The sequence below is a fragment of the Rhinichthys klamathensis genome, unplaced genomic scaffold (assembly GCF_029890125.1).
Source record: "Rhinichthys klamathensis goyatoka isolate OS25496 unplaced genomic scaffold, OSU_Roscu_1.1 h1tg000011l_1, whole genome shotgun sequence".
NCBI lineage: Eukaryota > Metazoa > Chordata > Actinopteri > Cypriniformes > Leuciscidae > Rhinichthys > Rhinichthys klamathensis.
This window is the reverse complement of record NW_026606564.1, coordinates 6,892,818-6,911,826: the sequence shown is the minus strand read 5'-3', so window position 1 is coordinate 6,911,826 and position 19,009 is coordinate 6,892,818. Positions and strand designations below refer to the sequence as shown.

General features: G+C 43.2%; 1 protein-coding gene across 1 annotated transcript in view; it reads right to left on the bottom strand.

Moving 5' to 3' along the window:
- The window catches only part of gjc2 (gap junction protein gamma 2), a 70,877-nt gene extending 53,019 nt beyond the window's left edge, over nucleotides 1-17,858 (bottom strand). Inside the window, exon 1 of the mRNA XM_056264796.1 lies at nucleotides 17,619-17,858. The gene's annotated coding sequence lies outside the window, so the exon portion shown is untranslated. The remainder of the gene's footprint in view (nucleotides 1-17,618) is intronic.
- Between the last annotated feature and the right edge of the window lie 1,151 nt (nucleotides 17,859-19,009).

Below are 19,009 nucleotides of genomic sequence, written 5' to 3'. Positions count from 1 at the left end.
AGTCAGAAGTATGTGGTAATTCTTTATTAATTACTAATGGGTTCCCTATATTTTCACTTTAGAATACTGTTTCAGGTTATAAGTAATTCCTGAAGAATTATCTAATAATTCTTTATTAATTACTAATAAGTTCCCTATATTTTCACTTTAGAACACCGTTTCAGGTTATCAGTTGCCTAATTCTTGGATAGTTATTTGATAATTCTTTATTAATTACTAATGGGTTCCCTATTGTGACGTAGAGGCGGAGACGGTCGAATCCATTTGCAGATATTTATTAAAGGTGATGACAAACTGAGAACAAGCCAACAGAAACTCAAAAGTAGTCAAGGGAAATCCAGAATCGAAGTCAAACTCGCAAAGGTCAGAGGCAGGCGGCAAAGGTTCACACAATGAATTCAGAGTCCAAGTTCAAACACAAAAGATCAAGTCCAAGCATAGAGAAACACGAGATACAAACTGAGACAGGGTTAGGATAAAACAATACTTCACAAATGGGCACAGAACAGAACAGTCCAGATAAAGGGTGGCTGAGGGTGCACAGGTGAGACTGATGAAAGCATGATGAGGTGATTAGGGAAATGAAGTCCTAGTATGCAGGAGAGAGGGATCTAGTGAAACCAGGAGGAGGCGTTGTCGTGCGTTCCGTGACAGAGCCCCCCCCCCCCCTGCGAGCGGCTCCGGAAGCGAGGACCTGGTCGACGACGGGGTCGTCCACGGGGTCTTGGAGCAGGTAGTTCTGGGTGGTCCTGGTGGAATGCAGCAGTTAATGTGGGATCCAATATGTCCTGAGACTTGACCCAGGAGCGTTCCTCAGGACCGTACCCCTCCCAGTCAATGAGATATTGTAGAACCCCGCCGTGACGTCTGGAGCTCAGGATCTCTCGCACCCGGAAAGCCTCCGCACCGTCCACTTCAATGGGGGGAGCCTGAACAGCAGCGACCTCCTCCCGGTTCCTCTCACTCCTGGGGGCAATAGCGGGTCTGAAAAGGGACACATGAAAGGTGGGTGAGATCTTGTACTGAGCAGGGAGTGACAAACGAAAAGAAACAGGAGTTATCTGGCGGAGTATTTTGAATGGTCCAATGAAACGAGGAGAGAGCTTCTTGCATGGGAGCTTGAGACGAAGATCTCGAGCGGAAAGCCACACCCACTGGCCAGGTCGGTATCTGGGACCCTCACGCCTCCTTCGATCCGCCTGATGCTGATAACGGCGAACGGCGCGCTGCAACTGGACGTGAGCAGCATCCCAGGTGGCCTCGCTACGCCGGAGCCAGGCATCTACGGCTGGGAGGTCGGAGGGTTCCCCGGCCCACGGGAAGAGGGGAGGCTGAAAACCTAGAACACATCGAAAGGGTGTTAAACCAGTGGCAGGCTTTATCAGAGAATTCTGGGCATACTCCGCCCAGGCCAGAAAACGACTCCAATCCCGTTGATTCTGGTGGCAGTAAGTTCTCAGGAAACGAATTAGGTCCTGGTTAAGACGTTCAACCTGGCCATTGGCCTGAGGATGGTAACCAGAGGTTAAGCTGACATTGATGTTTAGCTTTGCACATAATTCTCTCCAGACACGGGAAGTAAATTGGGGACCGCGGTCAGTTACAATGTCATCGGGCAGGCCAAACAGACGGAAAACCTGATTGAATAACGCCTCTGCAGTCTGTAGGGCCGTGGCCAGACCGGTTAAAGGAATGAAGCGGCAGGATTTGGAGAAACGATCCACCACGGAGAGGATGGTAGTGAATCCTTGAGATGGAGGTAGATCCGTTACAAAATCCACAGCGATGTGGGACCAGGGACGCTGTGGGACTGGCAGAGGTTGCAGCAATCCTGCGGGCTTGAGATGGGAGGATTTCACAGTATTACAGACAGAGCATTGGTGAACAAATTTGATAACGTCAGACTGAAGAGAAGCCCACCAAAAGCGGTTTGAGACCAACTGAATGGTAGCGGTAATACCTGGATGACCTGCGCTGGGAGTGCAGTGAACCCATTGAAGCACACGGTGGCGGAGATCTGGTGGAACAAAGAGACGATCAGCAGGACATGCTGGTGGAGCGGGATGACGACTCAGTGCAGTGGTGATCTCGGAGATAATGTCCCATTGTACGGGAGCCACGATGAGAGCAGTGGGAATAATGGGTTCAGGCTTGGCTTCGATGGCTGGATCATCGAACTGACGGGAGAGAGCGTCAGCTTTGACGTTCTGGCAGCCTGGTCTGTAAGTAATCCTGAAATCAAATCTTGAGAAAAACAGTGACCAGCGAGCCTGGCGGGAATTCAGACGTTTAGCTGACCTGATATACTCCAGATTCCTATGATCCGTGAGCACTGTGAACGGTTGACGGGTTCCCTCCAGCCAGTGCCTCCACTCCTCAAAGGCGGTCTTCATGGCCAGAAGCTCGCGATCACCCACGTCATAATTTCTTTCTGCAGAATTGAGTTTGCGAGAATAGAAGGCACAAGGAAACATCTTAGCTGGCTCACCATGCCGTTGTGATAACACTGCCCCCACACCTGTGCTAGACGCATCCACTTCCACGATGAATTCCTTTTCTGGATCAGGGTGATGGAGAATAGGAGCAGACGTAAACCGTTCCTTGAGTCGAGGAAAGGCCTCGGTACAAACCGCTGTCCACTTGAAACATTTACCTCCCCCTCGAAGCAGAGATGTGAGAGGAGCTGCAATCACACTGAAATTGCAGATAAATCTGCGGTAAAAGTTAGAGAAGCCCAGGAAGCGCCGTAGCTCTTTAACCGAGGATGGTTGGGGCCAGTTAATCACTGCTCTGACCTTGTTGTCATCCATAAGGACACCGTCCGCACTGATGACATAACCCAGGAAGGAGATGCGTGTCTGATGAAATTCGCACTTGGAAAGCTTGGCATAGAGTTGATTCTCAATCAGGCGCCTGAGAACTGCACGAACATCTTGAACATGCTCCTCAAGGGAATCAGAGAAAATCAGAATATCATCAATGTACACAATAACTTTACGATGCAACATGTCCCGAAAAGTCTCGTTAACAAAAGCCTGGAAAACGGAAGGACTATTGGACAGGCCGAAAGGCATTACCCTGTATTCATAGTGCCCGGATGTAGTCGAAAACGCCGTCTTCCATTCATCTCCACTCCGTATGCGAATCAGGTTGTATGCATTCCCTAGATCCAGCTTGGTAAAATAGCGAGCAGTGCGGAGCATCTCCAAAGCTGCTGGGACTAGAGGAAGAGGATAGCGATACTTGACTGTTACCTCGTTAAGACCACGATAATCTATGCACGGTCGAAGACCCCCATCCTTCTTCTTGACGAAAAAGAATCCAGCGGAGGCCGGGGATGTCGAGGCAGTAATGAAACCCTTTGCCAGCTGTTCGTCAATGTACGCCTTCATAGCCTCAGTCTCGGGTTGTGACAGCGGGTAAACTCTTCCGCGTGGAATTACCGCCCCTGGTAAAAACTCGATAGCACAGTCACCAGCGCGATGAGCAGGAAGTTGAGAAGCCTCAGTCTCGCTGAAAGCTAGAGCGAGATCATGATATTCAGAGGGAATTTTCAGAAAATCCACTCCCTTGTTCAGTACCTTGGACAGCTGCCCTGCAATTGATCTGGCAAAATTCGGACCACCGGGAGATTTTCCCCTCCGACCATGAAATTTGGGGGTTATGTCTCTCCAGCCATGGAAGTCCTAGAATTACTGGATGTCCGGGTGAGTGAATTGTGTAGAATTGGATGGTCTCAGTGTTTCCCGAAGCCAAGCGTGAGGGGTTGGGTGATGTACTGAACCTCTCCAGACCCTAGAGGGCGTCCATCCAGGGCTTCTACCGTGACACCGGACTCACATGCGAGGAGAGAAACACGATGAGTTTTGGCAAAAGTGAGATCGATAAAGTTTCCTGCTGCTCCCGAGTCAATCAGGGCTTTTAGGTTAAACTCTTGTCCGTTAATCTTTAAAACACTCTCCACAGTAAACAGTTTAGAAGAGGAATTAGAACTCACCGCCGTCGAATTCTTGAGAGCTGGATTCACCGGACAGGTGGCCCGCAGATGTCCTGCTTCTCCACAGTACATACAGAGATGATTACGGCGTCTCCTCTCCCGTTCCGCCCGTGGAGAGGCGTGTGTAGCCAATCTGCATAGGTTCTGACTCCGCTCTGGGAAATGTACACTCAAGAAGGCTGGATCTGAGAGGTGCGAGTCAAGCGCGTAACAAATTGTCCAGGCGGATAGCAAGCTCCATAATTTGATTCAGGGTTTTACCGTCGTCGCGACACGCCAGTTCTCCTTGGAGGTTTGGGTTAAGTCCCTGGCGATAGATGAGCTTAAGAGGTTTCTTCCCTCCATCCAGTTTGGGCAACCAGGGTACGGAAAGAGAGCGTGTAGTCGGCTACAGTCGAATTTCCCTGGCATAATGTGAGCAGCAGTTCACCTGGATCCTTTCCTCCCGCTGAGTGTTCAAACACCTCTCTAAATTGAGTCAGAAATTCATTATAAGATGGGAAGGAGAGCTGACTGCCATACCAGAGTGCAGTAGCCCATTCCAGAGCTCGACCCGTGAGTAGGGAACAGATGAAGGACACGCGGCTTCCATCAGTGGAGAAGGACTGTGGCCGCTGGTCGAAATACAAACTGCACTGCAACAGAAAGCCCTTACAAGCAGAGGGTGAGCCATCAAATTTTTCCGGGAGAGATAAATTGGGTAGAGAAGAGGTGTTACTCACAACAGGTGGTGCCGCTGGATCAGCAGGTTGAACCGCAGTCACGTCTGGCTGCGATAGGGTTTGAACCGTTCTTGCGAGCTTCTCTGTGAGAGCGGTTCATTTTACCAGCTGTTGCTGATGGGCAGTGAGAACATTAGCTTGATTAGATACCTCAGAGGTTAGTCGACTGAAATCTGCTGGATCCTGATGTGGTGAAGTATTCTGTGACGTAGAGGCGGAGACGGTCGAATCCATTTGCAGATATTTATTAAAGGTGATGACAAACTGAGAACAAGCCAACAGAAACTCAAAAGTAGTCAAGGGAAATCCAGAATCGAAGTCAAACTCGCAAAGGTCAGAGGCAGGCGGCAAAGGTTCACACAATGAATTCAGAGTCCAAGTTCAAACACAAAAGATCAAGTCCAAGCACAGAGAAACACGAGATACAAACTGAGACAGGGTTAGGGTAAAACAATACTTCACAAATGGGCACAGAACAGAACAGTCCAGATAAAGGGTGGCTGAGGGTGCACAGGTGAGACTGATGAAAGCATGATGAGGTGATTAGGGAAATGAAGTCCTAGTATGCAGGAGAGAGGGATCTAGTGAAACCAGGAGGAGGCGTTGTCGTGCGTTCCGTGACACCTATATTTTCACTTTAGAATACTGTTCCAGGTTCTAAGTAATTCCTGAAGAATTATCTAATAATTATTTATTAATTACTTATAAATTCCCTATATTTTCACTTTTGAACACTGTTTCAGGTTATAAGTAGCCTAATTCCTGGATAATTATTTGATAATTCTTTATTAATTACTAATGGGTTCCCTGTATTTTCACTTTAGAATACTGTTCCAGATTATAAATAATTCCTGGAGAATTATCTAATAATTATTTATTAATTACTAATAAGTTCCCTATATTTTCAGTTCCCCTCAGTTGTTGCCTAAAATACATGAATTTACTCAATGGCATTCTATGCTGAGGAAAACAGACACACACAGTACTGTATATAAAATATAAAAACTAATCTGAGGTTAGTTTTGTATGACTGTTCATTAGTTACTACTTAAGTGGTTTATTTAAGTAGTTATTTTTCTTGAACCTTAATTAGTAGATAATTAATGGTAGTTCTTCAGGAGGTATGCCAGAATTCATTAGTTATTGATTAACTAACTGTAACTTAACACAATCATAAAATTCTATTACATACTGATTAGTTAACACATCTTCCTTAGTAGTTAACAGCAGTGAAGAAGTAGTTAATGAAGAATTACCTACTAGTTCTTCAATAATTCCTTATTAGTTATGCAGTAAGTAAGATACAGTATTCTAAAGTGTTACCATAAAATGTATATTTTACAATAATTGCTGAAGCTTTTATCAGGGTATACGGTATTGTCACGATATTGAAATATGTAGCAAAAAAATTGGTCATACAATAACAGGTTTAATTACTTTATTTCTTATAACAAAAATAACTGAACATTAAAAATACAATAAAGCAGTACACAAACTTTACAAAAAGGTCTCGTTAGTTAATGTTACTTAATGAATTAACTAACGTTAAAAATAAGCAAGTGCTACATTTGTTACAGAAGTTATTAATCTTTGTTAACGTTAGATAAAAAATACAACTGTTAGTTCATTATATCTCAGGTTCATTAAATAATACAGTAACAACTTTTGATTTAATAATGTGTTATTAAATGTTAAAATGAACTAAGATTAATAAATGCTTTAGAAGTATTGTTAATTGTCAGCTTACGTATGTTAACTAATAAAATAACGTCTCAGGTTACGTATGTAACCCTGGTTCCCTGAGAGGGAACGAGACGCTGCGTTTGAGACGCGGTGGGAACGCTCTGCGTGATTGCGTCATGAAGCACGTGTAAAATCAGTCCAATGGAAGCCCGATACGCCATGGGTGACGTCATAGACCAGGAAACTATAAAGCACCTTTGAAAACAGACCGCGACAGCTTCTGAAAAAGTCTGAAGCAAGTCGATCAGGGCATGCAGGAAGTATGGCAGGCAAACGCAGCGTCTCGTTCCCTCTCAGGGAACCAGGGTTACATACGTAACCTGAGACGTTCCCTTTCAAGGGAACTTCGAGCTGCGTTTGAGACGCGGTGGGAACCCCATACCCACTACGCCATAGTGACAAATGCCCGTTCTGTGTGAAGTCCTTGCGCACACTAAGAAGCAAGCAACCTCGCCCCAGGAGTGGAGAGGTCAAGGTCATAAAACCTGACAAATGTATGTGGAGAGGACCAACCTGCCGCATTACAAATGTCAAGAAGGGAAACACCCGAAATTAAGGCCGTAGAGGCCGCCATACTCCTTGTAGAATGGGCCCGTACAGCCATAGGTGAAGGCTGACCGGCCGCTTCATAAGCCAATGATACAGCCTCGACTATCCATTTGCTCATAACCTGTTTAGATGCAGGGCACCCTCTTCTGAGTGACCCAAAACATACAAATAACTGCTCTGACTTACGCCACAGGGCAGCTCTGTGAACGTAGGCATCCAATGCCCGAACTGGACATAACAGGTTCAGTTTTTCCTGATCTGGGGTATTAAAAGGTGGAGGATAAAAGGCCTGCAACACTATTGGGCCCCCAACATTAACTGGGACCTTAGGAATATAACCCGATCTAGGGTATAGAAATGCTTTCACCATACCAGGTGCAAATTCCAGACATGACGGAGCAACCGACAGGGCATGCAAATCTCCAATTCTCTTGATAGATGAAATAGCAAGGAGAAATAAAGCTTTCAAAGTGAGGAATTTTTTTGAAACCTCTTCAATAGGCTCGAAGGGAGCCAGAGCCAGACCCTCAAGTACAATGGCTAAATCCCAAGCCGGTGCTCTAGAGTGCAGTGCAGGTCTCAACCTCAATGTACCACGGAGAAAACGAGTAATCAGAGGATCTCTCCCAATAGAAGTACCCCCCAGAGGGGTATGATAGGCCGAAATAGCCGCCACATAAACTTTTAAGGTGGAAGGAGATAATCCAGCAGAGAAACGGTCTTGCAGAAAAATCGAGAACTGAACCAACAGGGCAGTTAACAGGATCTAACTGACGCTCACCACACCAGGTGGAGAATAATTTCCATTTCAGTGCATACAGTCTTCTCGTGGAAGGAGCTCTGGAATGGAGAATGTCTCAACGACCTCAGTCGAGAGACTGGATTCTATGAGCCTGGCCCCCTCAGAGGCCAGGCCCACAGTTTCCACAACTCCGGTTGAGGGTGAAATATCGTGCCCCCTGCCTGGGACAGCAGGTCCCTCCTGAACGGAATCTCCATGTGAGAGCCGTCCAGAAGAGACAAAGTCCGAGAACCAAACTCGAGTCGGCCAGTATGGGGCTACTAGTAGCAGATGAGCCCCTTCCCGGCGAACCCTCTCCAGAACCTCCGGGAGCATAGATATCGGGGGAAATGCGTACAGGTGCAGCCTCGGCCACACCAGAACCATCGCATCCAGTCCGAGAAGAGCTGGCTGCGTGAGGGGGAACCATATAGAGCAATGCGTTGTACAAACGATGTGAAAGGTCGACTTGACTTAAGTTAGACCAAAGTTCTCCCTAAGAAGCTCCACCACCCTGGGGTGAAGTCTCCAATCCCCTGGGCCTCAGCCCCTGCCTCAACAGGATATCTGCTCTGATATACGAGACCATCAGTGTGTTGTCCGCCATTCGCCGAGCAACCACTCATGATCGCCCCCACTTGTGAGGGAAGCATCCGTCGATAGCAATATGCGTCGACAAGAAGCCCCCAACACTGGGCCTGGGCGAGGAACCAAGGTTCTTCCACATGACCGAAGCACGAAGGCATAGCCGCGTGACCTTGATCATGCGAAAACATATTTCCCCTCGGAGAAAACCCCTTGGTCCTGAGCCACCACTGCAGGGGTCTCATGAACAGAAGGCCAAAAGTAATACGTTGGACGCAACTGCCATGAGACCCACCCGTCTGAAACTGTTTCACAGTGAGTGACTGGCCTAGATATACCCCATTACGGCTGTAAGAATTGCTACACCTAGAAAAGTGGTCCTCAGAGCACACTCTTCTTGGCGTTGAGAGGCAACCCCAACATCCTTAATGAGACAGAACGACATCTCGATGCCGAACTGCCATAAACTCAGATTGAGCTAGGAACAACCAATCATTGATGTAGTATAATACGCGAATGCCCTGGAGTCTCAGAAGAGCCAGAGCTGCATCCACGCATACTGTAAAGGTGTGGGGTAATAAACCTAGGCCGAATGGAAGAACCCGATAATGGTATGCTTCGCCCCCGAAAGCAAACCTCGGGAACCTCCCTCATCCTCTTTCGGAAACAATGAAGTAATGGCTGTCTGCTGGGAGGAAGAACCCCTTCTACAGCTCCTTTTGCAGAAGTGACAGTACTTCCTGCTCCATAACCAAAGCCTGCTCGGGGTCCACCAATGAGAGGAGGACCCCTAGAAATCTGGGCGAACGAGAACCGAACTGAATTCTGAAACCCTTTTCTATAGTGTGCAGGACCCACTGAGAAATATGTGGCAGTAGTTTCCACGCTGCCAGAAATTTACTAGGGGAACCAGTCTCTCAAGACTGGCCTCTGGATTTGTTTGAACAGTCACTACGGCGCCCTGAAGCGGCGAACCGGCAGGGTGACCATTCTACGACCCTCCTCGGAGGATCGTATGGGGATGCTGACACCTCGGTGCCCTGAACGGCGAACCGGCAGGGAACAACCGAACTGGCAGCGCTGCAACCCTCCTCAAAGAGTTGCACCCCAGAGGAAAAACGATTTCTCAAAACCGTCCCTTGGTTGAACAGTCACTACGGTGCCCTGAAGCGGCGAACCGGCAGGGAACAACCGAACTGACCGCTCTACGATCCTCCTCGGAGGATCGTATGGGGACGCTGACACCTCGGTGCCCTGAACGGCGAACCGGCAGGGAACAACCGAACTGGCAGCGCTGCGACCCTCCTCAGAGAGTCGCACCCCAGAGGTCGCCGAGGAGAAACGATTTCTCAAAACCGTCCCTGCCCCGGAGGAGCCCTCAGAAGCCTGATAGCCTCGTTTTCTTGCGACAGGACTTCTTGTCTAAGCTTTATTAGAGATGATGACAGTCCTCAGATCTTGCCTACCTCTAACTAGCTTAGTTCCTACGACCCTCCTCGGAGGATCGTTGAAAAAAGCAGGCACTTCGGCGCCCTGAAACGGCGAACCGGCAGGGAAACCGAACTGACTGCTCTTCTTTTTTCTTATTTGAAGGCTCGTTTGGGGACACTGACACCTTGGTGCCCTGAAACGGCGAACCGGCAGGGAAACCGAACTGGCAGTACTGCGACCCTCCTCAGAGAGTCGCACCCCAAAGGGCGCTGAGGAGAAACGATTTCTCAAAACCGTCCCTACCCCAGAGGGGACCACCCTTAGAAGCCTGATCGCCTCGGCATCAGGGCTTCTTCTTTGTCAAAGCTATTTTAGAGATAAAACAGTCCTCAGATCTTGCATGTCTCTAACTGGCTAGACTGCGACCGCCACCCAGGTACCCCTCAATTGCGGAGGAGCCCGAATGGCGACGCTCTGTTTTGCACTTTTTTTTGCTGAGAGGAGCATAATAGGCCGTCTCAGGAACATTAGATTGGTGAGGAAGAAACCTCTGGAACGCCGCTGAATGGTTTATTTCTTAGTTTTCTTGAAAGCGGAGCGTCCAGAAGAACAGACATAATTATATCTTTATTTTTCTTTATCTTTATATCAGAAAAAACTTATATATATATACATATATATCACTCTGCGGCCACCAGCAGGAAACAACCGAACTGGCAGCGCTGCGACCCTCCTCAGAGAGTCGCCCCTCACATTCATCCATGTCCTTATATACTCTACCCACCAGCGCTGCCTAATAAAAATGTATTCATTATTAAGATGGCTGGTGGGTAACGTCGGGGTTAATAACGATAACGCCGACTCGGGAGAGAGAAAGCTCGCAAGCGTCTCTTTAACCCGAGGCAATGTCATACTATGATACTTAATACCCAAACATTACTATAGTCAGACATCTGGGGATTAAACACATAAAATACAAACCGGTTTATTCCATGATCTCGACACCTCAGTGTGGAGATAGGGAAAAACCACAGTCCCCGACGAGGAGGCTGAGATACAGAGTTTTCCTGTTTTAAGATACAGTTCATCTAACAAACTCTTCTTTATTTTCAATCTCATAATGTTCAGCTGGCCAGTAAATATTTAACTGGCAACAGCACTAGATAAAACCTACTTTTTTTCTTTAAAAAAGCTCCTCTTTATTCAACAGAGTTATGAGCTGGAAAATTTATTCATTGAAAACTCAAACATCTGCCTTTTTATAAAGATTTGTATTTGTTTTGTTCTCTTTCTTTTTAAACAAAACACTAACGATACCAATTCCTCGGAACTGGAAATCGCAGCACACTAGATCTGGCATGTGAAAGCTGAGAAAGGGCGGAGCCCGTCACAACCCCCGCTGTCAGATCCGTTTTCGAACCCCGAAATACGAGCCGTCTCCGAGCCTCGGCAACAGAGAGACCCGCTCGGGGAACGCGAACCGAACCGTCCTCCTCGAAGAACGCCCGGCGGGAGCGGAGCGTCCTCACGGACAGCTTCTCGCAATGCACAGTCAGATCCCTCGAGAAATGACTGTTGCATGCTCCACTCCCAAACAGCAACAAAAAGCTGATGTGTGTCCCCACCCGTGATGTAACGAGGGCAGGGAACAACACAACGTCTATAATATTGCTTTGCTCGCCATAATGATAGATAGTGATATATATATTGGGCTTGACAAACAACAATAAATAGACAAGGACAGAATCACAGAGAGCGCTTGCTGAAGACAACAGAAGCTGTCGCGGTCTGTTTTCAAAGGTGCTTTATAGTTTCCTGGTCTATGACGTCACCCATGGCGTATCGGGCTTCCATTGGACTGATTTTACACGTGCTTCATGACGCAATCACGCAGAGCGTTCCCACCGCGTCTCAAACGCAGCTCGAAGTTCCCTTGAAAGGGAACTAATGTTAACTAATCTTAATGTAAAGTGTGACCAAACAATAAAGAAACAAAACATTTTCAAACGACATAAAGTTGTAGTCCAATTAAAATGTAAAAAATTTAAAGTTTGAAAAGAAATAGCCTATAAAGTCTTAAAAGTATTTTAATATTCGGTGCTGCGATGAACACCATTGTGAATACAAAAATCTGAATGGCTGCTTAAAATATTTAAATAATGTTCAGAAACAGAAAGTAGTGCAACTACTCAAGAAAAGTATTCTTAAAATCCATTCAAATAATCTGAAAGATTTGTAATAAATACTGAAATTATTCACTGTATTATGAAGTGCCCACGATAACAATATTGTGCATGTTCATTACCGTAATATATATTATATTAGCATTCCGTTATTGTTTCTTGTTTACTCATCTGTGCTGTCGAACTGCTGTATAAACGCAACATCACACTTGTAGCCGTGCGATATGGCTGTATATCAGCGCGTTGTGATTACCTCCGGCCTCGTGCCTTTGGCTGAATCACAGGCGTGCTGATATACAGCCATATTGCATGGCTACGAGTATGTTATTGCGTTTATACAGCAGTTTGACAGCACAGGTGAGTAAATAAGAAACAACAGCGGAATGCCTTTAAAAAACCACTTTTGTGCAGAACTACCTCCTTCCAACCTCTCTCGACCGTGTGCAGTGTGAAATCTTTAAATGCTTAACATGGGCACGGAAAAAAATATGCACCGCATACGCACTGCAAACGGAGTGCGAACCTCCCTTAAAGGAGTAGTTCACTTTAAAATGAAAATTAGCCCATGATTTACTCACCCTCAAGCCTCTAGGTGTATATAACTTTCTTCTTTCAGACGAATACAATCGGAGTTATATTAATAAACACCCTGACGATTTCGAGCTTTATGATGGCAGTCAGATTAAAGCTCAAAAAAGTGCATCTATCCATCATAAAAGAACTCCACGCGGCTTCGGGGGGTTAGTAAAGGCCTTCTGAAGCAAAGCGATGCATTTGTGTAAGAAAAATATTCATATTTCAAACTTTATAAAGTAAAATAACTAGCTTCTGGCCAATGAACATACGGATTCGACTTAAGTGTAAAGCGCAACTTATGCGAGTAATACGACGTACTGCTGATATTTCCGATACTTCCGGCGTCATAAGTAGCACTTTATACGTATGGCCGTTTGGACAGAATCTAGAATTTTACTTTGTAGCCTGTTAAATATGAATATTTTTCTTACACAAATGCATCGCTTCGCTTCAGAAGGACTTTATTAACCCCCCGGAGCCTTGTGGAGTTATTTTATAATGGATGGATGCACTTTTTTGAGCTTCAATCTGATGGTTGCAATGGTTGCAATCCACTGCCATTATAAAGCTCGAAAGTGTCAGGGTGTTTATTAATATAACTCCGATTGTATTCGTCTGAAAGAAGAAAGTCATATACACCTACAGTAGGATGGCTTGAGGGTGAGTACATCATGGGCTAATTTTCCTTTTAAAGTGAACTACTCCTTTAAGAGATGGTTTCTGAGCTCTGTCTGAGAGCGCACACATGAAGCCACTGCTCATAATGCACATTAGTACTAAGCTGAATTCCTTTTGCCAACCAATTGGGCTTGAATAGTCAAATACACACAATTATGTGTCAAAATGCCAGTCTTTGCTAGTATCCTCGTAAACACAGTCCTTTATGTATTAAATTAATGTAAAACGTTGAGAAAGAATGGGGGGGGGGGTCCACTAAACAAAAACATTATTTATTTACATATACATATATATTACATATAATGATTAATCATTAAAAGATCACAATCTCAATTCAAACATCCATGCAATTTTACTCCTAAATGACAGTGTCTATTAAACCTTTGACAAGTACGATCACAGCAAACATTCAGATCTGTGTTGGCTCGGCCACTGAGTCAGCAGTTGTCATGTATAGATAGGCCTATGAAACAGCTTCACGAACAGTCTTTTCAACCACACAGGATCATTATTTCTGTGTTACAGTATCGGTTACATCATTGCACCAGTAGGTGGTGACATGTGACTGTTAAAAATACATTTGACATTGAATCATTCATTAAAGAAATTCGTTCAAAATCACTGATTCATCCAGTAATGAAAAAGTGAGGTCTCTATGAGTGATTCATTTAATCATTCATTTAAATCGATAAATAAATATAAAATGAAAATAATTCATTAAATATATATGTATATACGCACACACACATCAACTAACATTTTGTCAGAACCTCTAGTAAATTTTCATTTAGTCAGAATCTCTAGTTAATTACATATCTTCTTTTGTTTAGCTGTCTGTTCAGAATCGTGGGAGAATTGTGATCTCTATTTTAAACAATAATTAAATAAATAAAGTGAGGAAGAACTCGGGGAGGATCAACTCATTAATAGGCTACTCTTTAATTTCTGGGGGGAAAATAGAAGCAGCAGCTGAAATTATTTTAGACAATTCTTGTATTAGAATAGAACTACATGATTGGGTAGCAACTTGGTTAAAAAAAACCCAAAGGTAACATCCTCAAAACAAAAAGTTTTATAAAATGAAAAACATCACATTTCAACCCTTTTAACCATTGTTTAAGAAAAGGGATGAGTCAATTATATATGATAGATTATTATCCAAATTATTTTGATTTTTAGAATGCACATTATCTTCCCTTTCCCTTAAAACAGGATTCACCTTTAAATAGTTTAATAACAGTTGATTTTCAAAGCACTAAACTGAGAGGTTGCCATCCAAAACTTTCTACAATTTTCTTAAAGCTGAGGATAAATGTATTTAAAATGTTTGTGTGACCTGTTAAATTCCTCATGCACCACACATGCAGATTCCTACTCGATGTATCTTTAATTTGGCCAAAATCAAACTATCTCCAAGGAGAAATTCAGTTAAATGTGTTTGTTCCACACACAATTCATTATTGTTGTTCAAATGTTGTTCACTAACCTTTCATATTTCATGTGTCTTGATACTTAAGAAAACGTTGTTTGGAGGAAACATGAAATATGTTTAATGTTATTATAGATTCTAGAAGATTTTATATTTAAATACACCTGAAAAGACATTGAAATTATATATATATTCAGGGACGTGCACAGGAATTTTGTGGGGCAGTTGCTCTGACCTGAAAAAAGGGCACTACCCCCAAAACTCACGGGCTATATGAAGGAATATATTCAGTTGAATTTTGCCCATACAAATTGCCTTATCTGATCGTGTTTATGTCCAAACGCAATGCCTCATATTATGGTCTTATTATTATTTATAAAGATTGCAAACGTCAAAGATGACAGGTTTATGATATACAACTTTGTAAACAGTATACAAAATGTATTAACAATATGTTAAATGTCACCAAAATACACATGAGAAAAAGAGTTGCTCATATTATTGTTTATTGTTTTTTAATTATTATTATGATTTTTTTTATTTTTTTATTTTTTATATAAATAATCTGGATTGAATTGACAGATGGGGAAAAACTCACTTCTAATAAAACAAAAACAAAAAAACGCTTAGATTTCGGAAAAAATACAATCCTTTTTTAACCTTTTGGCTTCCCGTACATTCAATTGTGCTTTTTGCTCATCTGGGCAACTACGCATGATTTGTAATATGATTGCGTAAAGGGAACAGGAATTCCGGTAAGGAACAGAATCGACTGCTACACCCAGTGCCGATCCTGACCTCCCTGGGGCCCTAAGCAAAATTCTGCTAAGGGGCCCTCTACCTGACCTGTGATGTCGTGAGCTATGTAAACCATTTGCCATTGCCACAGTCACACCTGACACTTCAGCGCTCCCATACAATCCTCCCTCCTTTAAACAAAACAGTCAAAGAATAAGTACAACAATATAGAACAGAATGAGGTTCAAACACACAATATTTATTGAATAGAGTATTTTCTATAGAATGTTAAGATAATAAATGAATATTATTAAGTAAGTGAATATTAACGTAAACATAAATAAGAAGAAAATAATAAATTATAACCCTGAGCTTTGGCTTTTGGGATTAACTTTGGTTCTTTCTACAGCCTGGGCATTTTCGGCATCAGTATGATTTTTTAATTTTTTATTATGCATGTTATTGTATTTATGGTTATTATTTACTGAGGGATGTGCATCCATATTGACCATGTCCAGCTAATCAACATTTTAAATTCAATATAGGCTATAAATCAATAGTCAATCAATGTCAAATTGTCAATAAATTGCTTTCTATCTTGCATAATTAGTGCAGTTGTTTAGAGTTTTTAAATACACTGAGACTAGATAATCAGTGTCTTGTTTTAAAAGTATAATGTGTACTTTGATTGGGAGTGCCATCATTCACGTGCATGTATTGTACAGTATGTCTGGTCTCCACATATTTCTGCTTGAAAAATGCGAGTTTCATTTCGTGCACGCGCATTTGAACGCACGATAACACACGCGACGCGGTTATGTTTTCCGAGCTGCAGTAAACAAACACCGTTGCACTTTGTCGTTTATCAAAATCAAACGTAATAAATAATTGTATTTTACTCTCACTTTTGTCAGCCACAAAGTGATTCAAGAGATGCACTGCCTGCCCAGCTAGGTTAGCAAGACCGAAAAACATCAAACTTTGCTGACATCAAACTTAGAGAGGAGAGAACACAAGTTTACCTGATTGTTGTTCCCGCAATTCACTCTCATGGTTTTTTTCTTCTTCCTCTTTTCGTGAAGTTTCGCTTCATTTTGTCGTGGATGTTGTAGCTACACATTTGACGGCGCGCTATGACTATGACACGAGATGGAGGCGTGGCCTTAAGTAATTTGCGTGGCCCTACGCCGGTCGCGTGCAGTCTATGGTCGCGTGCAGCGTTTGCCCTTCATACTGACTTTCACTTTCGGTGCCCGAATGGAAGTGAATGAGGCTTTGCGATTTTTTTTTTAATCTAGGCCTATGTGAAATTCTGCATCCATTGTACGATTTAATTTTTTTCTCGGAAGGGCAACTTGAGTGAGAAGGGCAACTTGAGTGAGAAGGGCATATGGGCAGTTGCCCGGGCAACCTGAGCAACAAAATTCCCAACTAGAGTCCGCAGTGAATCTCAGCCATTTCCAGCCCTGCCTGTATTAGCATTAGTAGTATTGGACTAGGAAATTTCAATGCTGTCAAAAAAATAACTATAAAATTACTCATATCGGGATATAAGTTTGTGTCATTTCGCCCACACCTACTAAAAGTAATCAAAAAAGTAGCCTGATATATTACCTTAAATGTGTAATGTAATGGATTACATTATTAACTACAATTTTTGTCATGTAATTTGGAATCAGTAACCAACTACAATTTGTAAGTAATGACAGCGACAGCGACTTTTCGAGCAGGCTTTAGCTACTTTCCATTTAAAACAGTTGGCAACACTGTCTTGGTGTGAATGTCCTTTTGCAGGAGTCAAAGCAGCAGATTTAGCTAAATTTAAATGATATTTATTAGTACAGAGCATATTTAAACAAATTAAAGGGCTATGCATTTTGTGATAAATAAGTGAATGCATGTAGGTTACCCAAATTTCTATGGTAATGGATTATAATGATGTTCATTCATAAGTCATTATGATATTATACTACTGTAGGCTTCATTTCACACATTTGTTCATGTACCTTCAAATATGTCTTGTAATAAAAACTTAAAACACATCTTCTACTTGAATAATTTCAAAATGTAAAATAACTTGAGGAATTACCAAATACTAAGAACCAATGCAATCATTCCTGTTACAAAAGTAAGTAAAATAACAATTTTAGCTATATCATTTGCCACTTAAACTTGTTATAGACAAGAGGAAAAACTACATACAGACCTTAGGAAGTTGCGCCAAGGAAACACCTTCAGAAGACTCACGCTCCATCCGGTCATAATTTTCCGCAAAACTGCGGAAGCGTCTCAGCATTCCACTTGTGGTCGCCTGTCCACAGTCAAATGGAATTGTGATTTATTAGTATCTAAAAGTTGCAGCGCGCAAGAGACAGACAGCTCCGCATCCCACAAGCCCATTGTAGACAGCTCATGAGAGACCGTTTGTCTCACTCAAGCCTCACACTCATCTCTGAGTCTAGCTTGTTTTGCATACCCACTGTTGAGAGAGGAAGTATAAAGAGGGGGGAGGCCAGAGAAATAGTTCCTCTGGCTATAATTGCCTTGGATCAAGGGTTTAAACTCCAAGACTGACTGCTGTGGTGTTCCAGCAAAATAATTGTTGTAAATGATCACTCTACAGTGATCTTGTAGAACATTGCAGGCGGGTAATAGAGTATGTACTGCTTTTGATCAAGAACTTACTTCGTTAAAAAAGTGCATTCTATATAAAGTATGCATTTGTGTTTTATAAAGACAATTTGGAAATACTTCAATAAATCTGCCATTTACTCATTGTCATGTGACGTAGCCTAGTACTTCACCTATAGTGTCTTTTGTTAATCAGATGTGCCCTTTTTTAATGTTTCAAACTGGGAATAAAGTGAGCAAAGAACATTCCCCATCTCTGAAGCAGTCAATTAACCCCTTACTTATACAACATTTTACTTGCATCACAATGTTTGTAATATTTTTTCTTTAAATGTGCAATTTTTTTTGCCCACATTAATTTCCGACTCTGCAGAGAACTGAATTTTTTAGAGGACTGTGTTCTGTTTACTTGACTACATATGATAATTGTACTTTTCAGCCATTCTATAATATTATTAACTATGAGTAACTTTCTTAAGGCCCTGTATAAACCCTAACTCCAACAGTAAATTGTTGTTCATCATGAATCCAGAAAGACAGAGACAAAATATCTTTCTGGTTTTAATTTGTTCCGCTTATCACAGCTCTACAGAAGAAAGGCAGTTGTCTAGAGGGAGTGCCCAACCATTGCTTTTGCTATAGATATGCCATGACAGAGCAATGTTTGTTCAGTGAGCAGAAAACTACTGGTGGACTTCCATGGACATGCGTGTCTTTTATAAGCCTCTGTGGGCTGGATGAGCAGCTGACCTATTCAAAGGTCCGTTGGCTTCCATCCTCCAAAGGCCATGCCTCTCTGCCCACTTCCAGCACAGAACATATCACAGATATAGCCGCACCTATCACCCTGTATCCCAAGACTCGTTTCCGACTGCTAAGCAGGGTTCAGCCTGGTTAGCACCTGGATGGGAGACCTCCTGGGAAAACCGAGGTGTTAGTGAGGCCAGCAGGGGGTGCTCACCCTGT